The following is an 8,772-nucleotide window of genomic DNA, read 5'->3' as shown; positions in this document are numbered from 1 at the left end:
TTTTCCTTAAAAATAAATTTTCAAAAAAAGGTTTTGAAGAAAAGTTGAAAGTATCAATTTTTCTCGAAATTAAAAGTTTTCAAAAAATATTTTTGGGAAAAAGTTGAAACTATCAATTTTCCTTAAAAATAAATTTTAAAAAAAAAGGTTTTGAGGAAAAGTTGAAAGTATCAATTTTTCTCGAAATTAAAGTTTTCAAAAAATATTTTTGGAGAAAAGTTGAAAGTATCAATTTTTCTTAAAGATAAATTTTCAAAAAAAAAGATTTTTGAGGAAAAATTGAAAGTATCAATTTTTCTCGAAATTAAAGTTTTAAAAAAAAAAACTATTTTTGGGGAAAAGTTGAAAGTATCAATTTTCCTTAAAAATAAGTTTTCAAAAATAAATTTTTGAGGAAAAGTTGAAAGTATCAATTTTCCTCAAAATTAAAGTTTCAAAAGAATATTTTTGAGAAAAAGTTGAAAGTATTAATTTTTCCTGCACAAAAACAATCATTTTTTTCTTAAAGATAAATTTTCAAAAAAAAAGATTTTTGAGGAAAAATTGAAAGTATCAATTTTTCTCGAAATTAAAGTTTTAAAAAAAAAAACTATTTTTGGGGAAAAGTTGAAAGTATCAATTTTCCTTAAAAATAAGTTTTCAAAAATGAATTTTTGAGGAAAAGTTGAAAGTATCAATTTTCCTCAAAATTAAAGTTTCAAAAGAATATTTTTGAGAAAAAAGTTGAAAGTATTAATTTTTCCTGCACAAAAACAATCATTTTTTTCTTTTTTTTTTATTTTTTTAATGTTAAATAATCCGACGATAGAGCCTTCGCAAGTGAAACAGTAGTTTTCTTACATACTTTTGAGGTGAGGGGATTTTTTTAATTTTTTGATAAAAATATTAAAGTTAATTGAGAATAATTTTTAATAATTAATTAACTGGTAAATTTTTAAGGCTTATTGGATAACATAAAATTAAGCTGGTACCATCTTTTGATGACGTTGTGAGGGTGTTATAACCTTCCTCAGGCGTAACCGAACTCCCGAATCTTATTTTGGTTAGTAGACCTAAACCTATTCTTTTAGGGACCTTTAAACTTAGGTGTTCCCTGTAAGAAATGATTCCTTAGGTGGTCAATTGCACATAGATAAAAAAGATTGGTAACGACTCTTTTAAGTTAATGTCTAGCGATAGATGCCTGGATCTAGACGTTATGACAAAACCAAATGCCCTCAAACACATATCACTATGTTCTATCAAAAATTGACTGGGCATACAAACAATGACAGGTTACTTATCCATTATTTTCAGGATAGTCTTACTGGATCAGCTGCCAGATGATATATTCAATTAGACAGGAGTCATATTCAGTTATGAAAAGATCCGTCCAAAGAATTTATTGCTTAATATAAGCATGTCACAGACATGGCTCCAGATAGACAGTCATTGCAAAACATGAAAAAGAAAGCTAATGAAAATTTTAAAGAATATACCCAAAGATGGTGATATGTTGCTGCTCAGGTTTAACCTTCTCTTACTAAGAAAGAAACAACCATTTTATTTATGAATACCTTTCGAGCACCATACTATGATAGGCTCATCGATCATGCCATAAAAAATTTTACTAATATGGTGATTACATGAGAGATAATAAAAAATGCCATTAAAAATGGAAAGATTGATGGAGGTGATGTTTTGGGATAAAAAACAGGAGGACCATCCAAAAGGAAAAAAGTAAAAATGCAAGCTATCACCACTAAAAAACTCAAACTGATACCTTTTATCCCATATCCTGCATACCAACCTTCTTACCTAACCATTTCTAACCTTTTCTAAACCCATACCATTACCAACCAATGCAAACCCAGACACCTACTTTTCAAGCCAATGTTCGTCCTCGAGCACCTTTACCACGACCTTCCCTTTGTCAAATACCATAGACTTTAATCGGAGAAAATCTTGAAATAATCGAGAGCAACAATGATTTGATCCAATTTCTATGACATACACGAAATTGTTCCCTCAGTTGTTCCAGAAACACTTGATGGCTCGACAACCCATAGAGCCTTTGAAACTTCCATATCCAAAGTGGTATGATCCTGAAGCTTCCTATGACTATCATTATGAAATTCAAGGCCATTCTTTAAAAAATTGTATAGCTTTCAAATGAAGGGTCCAAAGCTTGATTGATAACAGAATTTTAAATTTCACAACCAAGGTCAGACCAAGTGTGGAGGCCAATCCGTTACCTAATCATAGTAGAGGATCAATAAATGCTTTAAATAGTGAGACAACCCAGAATATTAGAAGAGAAGTAAGCGAGATCAGAACCCCTATGAATGAAATATTTGCTGCTCTTATGAAAGCAAATATGATTCATCCAATACTTAAAAATTTAAATAATGGAAATTTCATATATAATTCAGATCACACTTATGAATTCCATATAGAGATGGTTGGTCATTCACTTTAAGATTGTAAAGCATTTCAACAGGAGTTATAGAGAATGATAAATTCTTTCTTAGTTGAATTTTATGAAGAATGTGAAAAAAATTCAGTGAATGTTGTGACGAGAGACTCATCCAAAAGTAGGCCTTACCGAATGAATTTTGAGCCTGTTAGCATATTCTATGAAGACAAACTGAGTATTAAGGTTAATAAGCTAGTTCATATGAATTTTGAACCTGTCACAATCTTTTATGATGAAAAATTGAGTGCACAAATTGGTGAACCAATTTGTACAACTATGCCAAAAGTGACAATTGAGGTCCTTAACCCATTCTCGTACAAATCGAATAAGGCAATCCCTTAAAAATATGATTGTAATATCATATCACAAGGTTTGGATAGTAGATCTCTTTAATATGGCTCATGTGATGTAGGCACAGTAAATATAATTGGTGTAGTAGGCATAACTCGAAGTGGGCGGTGCTATGCTCCTGAAGCACTTGAGAAAGCCCAAAAAGAAAAAGTAAATAAAAGGGAAACGAGTTTAGAAAAAGAAGATAAATTACCCAATGATCAAGAGACTCACCCAACCCCAATCTTAGATCGAGAATGTAAAAATTCAATTACAGAAAGAGAGGCTTGTGAGTTTTTGAAGCTTATTAAGCATAATGAATATAGTATGGTAGAGCAATTAAATCGCTTACCAGCTCAAATTTTTATACTCTCGTTGTTATTAAATTTTGAGCCTTATAAAAATACTTTGCTCAAAGTACTCAACGAGGCTTATGTAGCTCACAATATATCTATGGAGAAACTTGATTGCATAGTAAAAAATATCACAGTGGGAAATTATATATCATTTAGTGATGATGAAATTTCATCTGGTGGTAGAGGTGATGTTAAAGCCTTACATATCTTCACAAAATCAAAGATCATACATTGGCAAATGTGCTAATTGATAATGGATCTTTTTTTAATGCCATGCCTATTACTACACTATCTAGATTACTAATTAACATGTCTTACATGAAGATGAGTTATATGGTAGTGAAAGCTTTTGATGGGACTCTTCGTGAAGTGATAGGCGATATCGAGCTACCAATCCAAATTGGACCATGTACTTTTGATATAGTCTTTCAAGTCATGATATCGCTCCTTCTTATAACTATCTTTTAGGATGACCATGGATTCATATGGCAGGAGTTATTCTTTTCACTTTACATCAAAAAGTAAAATTCATAATTAATGAAAATATGGTCATTGTTACTGGTGAAGAAGATCTATTTTGTGACTAAACCCTCTACTGCATTATATGTTAAAGCAGCTGAAGAAGCTTTAAAATGTTCTTTCAGATCCTTTGAATTCATTAATACAATCTATGTGAGTGAATGATCAAGAGTACCTGTTTCATGTTTATCCAAAGCTTCTAAAATGGCATTTAAAGAAGTGGTAGGGAAAAGACATCAAGTGTGGGCTGACTTACAAGGGATACAATGACCATGGATGATGCCTAAGAAAGATGATAGGTTTAGGCTGGGGTACAAGCCAACTCGAAAAGGAAAAATGAAGTTAATAAAGGAAAAAAAAAAGGTTGGCTTATTTTTTAGGACAAAAAGTAGAAACTAAAAGCCTATCTTTTCCTTCATTTTACGAGACTTTCATCTCAGTCGGTTATATCTATCCATATATGGCAGGCAATGTAGGAAAAAAGTTAACACCATCGTTGAAAAATATCTTTGCTAAATTTTTTATACAAATAGTGGGTGAAGAAAAGAAGAATAAAGATTTAGGCTATCTATGGGTTTATCTCACTCTTCCTGATATAGAACTGAAAAATTGGCATGTTGATGAGCTACCTATTGTTTTTAAATTTTCTCTAATGTAATGTGTTGAACCTAATCTAAATGCTTTTGTTAAAAGCATTAAATGTCTTATGTGTGTTTGTTTCCTTATTTTCAATTGAATAAATGACAAGTGTAGCACATTTGTCCATTTCTTTTGCCTTTTTCATTTCAATACCTTGCATTACTATACATCTTTCTACATTTCGTTCATTTCACTTATTTTCAAGTATCTGAATAATGAATATAAAGATCATCACGACAATATTCCAGGATTTGATTTTGAAAATTCTGTTTATATTAGTGAACTCGATGATGAAGAGAATGTGGAAGACCATGCCATATCTTCAAAATTATTGAGATTAGTGGAACAAGAAGAGAAGTAAATCATGCCTCATCAAGAAACCACGAAGTTGTTAATTTTGGGGATGAAGAAACTAAAAAAGAAGTTAAGATTGGTACTTCTATGTCATCACCAATAAAGTAAGAGTTGATAAAGTTACTACATGAATATGTAGATGTATTTGCTTGGTCATATCAAGATATATCAGGGTTGGATACTAAAATTGTAGTGTATAAGTTACCTCTGAAACCTGAGTGCAAACCAATTAAACAGAAGTTAAAAAAAATGAAACTTGAAATGTTGTTGAAAATAATGGGAGAAGTGAAAAAGTAATTTGATGCGGGATTCTTAGAAGTGGTCAAATATCCTGAATGGGTGACAAATATAGTCTTAGTACCCAAAAAAGATGACAAAGTGAGAATGTGTGTTAATTATCGGGATCTGAATAAAGCAAGTCCAAAAGATAATTTTTTATTGCCCCATATTGACACTCTAGTGGATAATACCGCTAGGCATTCTCTATTTTCATTTATGAATGAATTTTTAGGCTATAATCAAATTAAAATGGCACAAGAAGATATGGAAAAGACTACTTTTGTAACATTATGGGGAATATTTTACTACAAAGTAATACCTTTTGGTTTGAAAAATATTGAGGCAACTTATGAAAGAGCCATGGTAACTTTATTCTATGATATGATGTACAAAGAAATAGAAGTGTATGTGGATAACATGATTGCCAAATCTTGTGAAGAAAAAAAATCATGTAACTAATCTCATAAAGCTATTTGAGAGATTAAAAAAGTTTCAGCTCAAGCTCAATCCAGCTAAATGCACTTTTGGTGCAACCTCAGGAAAATTATTGAGATTCATTGTCAGTAAGAAAAGAATAGAGGTAGATCCAGATAAAATACTTGTCATCCAAGAGCTACCACCTCCATGTACGTAAAAAGAAGTAAAGGGATTTTTAGGGAGATTGAATTATATTGCTTATTTCATTTTCCAACTTACAACCAAATGTAATCCCATATTTAAGATTATTTGAAAACACGAGTCAGAAGAATGGGATGAAGATTGTCAAATGGCGTTTAAGAAAGTTAAAGAATACTTATCAAACCCATCAGTATTAATGCCGTATGTCCTTGAAAGACTTTTTATCCTGTATTTGATAGTGCATGAAAAGTCAATATGATGTGTTTTAGGGTAATATGATGAAACAAGAAAAGAACAGGCTATTTATTACTTGAGTAAAAAGTTTACTGATTACGAGTTAAAGTATTCACCATTGAAAAAGATGTGTTATGCATTAGCTTGGATGGCTCGTCGGTTCAGATATTACATGTTGTATCATACCACTTGGCTCATTGCAAATTAGATCCAATCAAGTACGTCTTTGAAAAGCCTTCATTGTCGAAAAGAATAGCAAGATGGTAAGTGTTAATTTCTGAATATGACATTGTATATGTGTCCCAAAAGGCAATCAAAAGAAGTGTTATTGCTAAATTTCTTACAGAATGTGCTCATAAAGATTATGTGCTTATGACATTTGATTTTTCAGATGAAGACTTAATGTCTATACTACACATAAATAAAGAAGAGCATAATGAAGACATATGAAATATGTATTTTGATGGTACATCAAATGCTTTGGGGCACGGTATATGAGTAGTTTTGATATCTCCAGAAGGGGATTACTACCCAATCACTGTAAAACTAAATTTTGATTGCACCAATAATGTGACAGAATATGAAGCATGTGTTATGGGTCTTCAAGCTGCTATTGAAAGGACAGCCCATGCATTCAAAGTTTATGGAGACTTTGCCTTAGTCATATACCAATTACGAAAAGAATGAGAAATTAGAGACTCAAAGTTGACTTTATACCAAAAGTATATATCAAATTTGATCAAATAATTTGAGAGTATTTGGTTTTATCATTTACCTCGAGAAGAGAATCATATGGTCAATACTTTGGCTACATTGGCAGTAATGTTTAAATTAAATGAAAATGCTGAAATCCAACCCATCAAATTGAGCTTGCAAGAGAAACCAGCTCACTGCTCAAATGTTGAAAAAAGAGTTAATGGAAAACCATGGTATTTTGACATATTACAATATGTTAAGTATCAATAATACCCAGAGCATATATCAGAGAATGATAAGAGAGCTTTGAAAAGATTGGCAATGGGTTTCTTTCTAAAGAAAAAAATTTTATATAAGAGAAGTCAAGACCAAACACTATTGAGATGTGTGAATGTTGCTAAAGCCAAAAAGTTACTAGAAAAAATTCATGGAGGTGTTTGTGGAACTCATGCAAATGGTTACATGATGACTAAACAAATAATGAAAGCAGGATGCTATTGGTTATCAATGAAAAAATATTGCATTGACTGTGCTAGAAAATACCACAAATATCAAATTTATGTAGATAAGATTCAAGTTCCTCTAATATCTTTGCATGTTCTATCAACACTTTGGCCTTTCTCTATGTGAAGAATGGATGTGATAGGGCCCATTACACCAAAAGCCTCAAATGGACATCGATTCATTTTAGTGGTGATTGATTACTTCACAAAGTGGGTAGAGGCAACTTCGTATGTTAATGTGACAAGAATGGTGGTTTGCAAATTCATCAAGAAATAGATCATATGTTGATATGGCCTTCCAAAAAGGATCATTTCGGATAATACTTTTAATTTGAATAATAAAATGATGACTGAGATCTGTGTTCAGTTTAAAATCAAACACCATAAATCAGTGCCTTATCGTCCAAAAATGAATAGGACAGTTGAAGCGGCCTATAAAAACATAAAAAAATTATTAAAAAGATGACATATGTATATAAAGATTGGCATGAAAAGCTACCATTTGCATTACATGCCTATCGAACTTCGATTCGTACATCTACAGGAGCTACACCATTTTCATTGGTATATAAAATAGAGGCAGTGTTGCCCATTGAAGTTGAAATTCTTTCCTTGCGCGTTCTTATGAAAGTTGAGTTAGAAGAAGCTAAATGGGTTTACGCTCGATATGAACAATTGAATCTCATTGAAAAAAAGATATTAGCTGCATTTTGTCATAGCCAACTGTATCAAAGAAAAATTATACGAGCTTATGACAAGAAAGTTTACCTACGACAATTTCAAGAAGGAGAATTAGTATTGAAGAATATTCTTCCTAACCAACAGGATCTTAGAGAAAAATGGACTCCTAATTAGAAAAGACCATATATGGTGAAAAAAACCTTTTCTGGTGGGACATTGATTTTGACAAGAATGGATAGAGATGATTTACCAAATCTAGTCAATGCTGATGTAGTAAAAAAGTATTATGCTTAAAAAAAATAAAAAAAAGTAAAATGAGTTGAAAAGATATCTGAATTGAAAATCTGAAAGGGTAGCTTAGATAAAAATAAAAGGGATAGTCAATGGAATGGCTCAATTCTCAATATGTGCTAGAAGATCTCATTGGTTTTGGGCTTGCTTGGTTTATTGCATTTTTGAAAAATTCAAGGGCACCAATCGGGAGTGTTTAGAAAAGAATCCATGATGAATTAGTTCATGATGATTTAAATATTTGTTATATGATTACTTGTTGTCCTTGTTCTATCCATTTACTAATGCATGAAACACTTCTCATTTTTACCAAAATAAAATACTATTTTGTTTATCCTTCCTTTTGTCCCTCTCATTAAAAAAAGAGAAATGTGCGATATGTTATAATTGTTTGAAATTCAAAAGATGATGAAGGAATAGCAATGACCATAAAAAATACACACATTATTTTGAAGGAGATTTAAAATGATGAGAGAAATAGCAAGGAACAAAGGTCAACGAGAAAAGTGGCCTATAGGTCATAAAGTGGTTGACATGAAAAATAGGATATGAAGAGAAATATTTTTCATCGAAACTTAATCAGTTGCGGAATGCATGGGATTCAAGAGAAGAAGAAAGAAACAAACTTTGAGAAATTTTGAGGATTAAAAAAAAATGACAACGAAAAAAGAAAGAAAAAAATATGATCTTTTCATTTGCATAATAAGTGCATTTGCATCATGATCATCATTTGTTACATGGCATTGCAAAAACATGAAAATGTCATTCACACATTCATGTGACAAGAGGAATGTATGGGTCTAGGACAATTTAAGAC

Source organism: Durio zibethinus, chromosome 14 (assembly GCF_047325235.1).
Source record: "Durio zibethinus cultivar Kanyao isolate XHJ-2024 chromosome 14, ASM4732523v1, whole genome shotgun sequence".
In the NCBI taxonomy this organism is placed as follows: Eukaryota; Viridiplantae; Streptophyta; class Magnoliopsida; order Malvales; family Malvaceae; genus Durio; species Durio zibethinus.
This window is presented reverse-complemented; position numbering follows the sequence as displayed.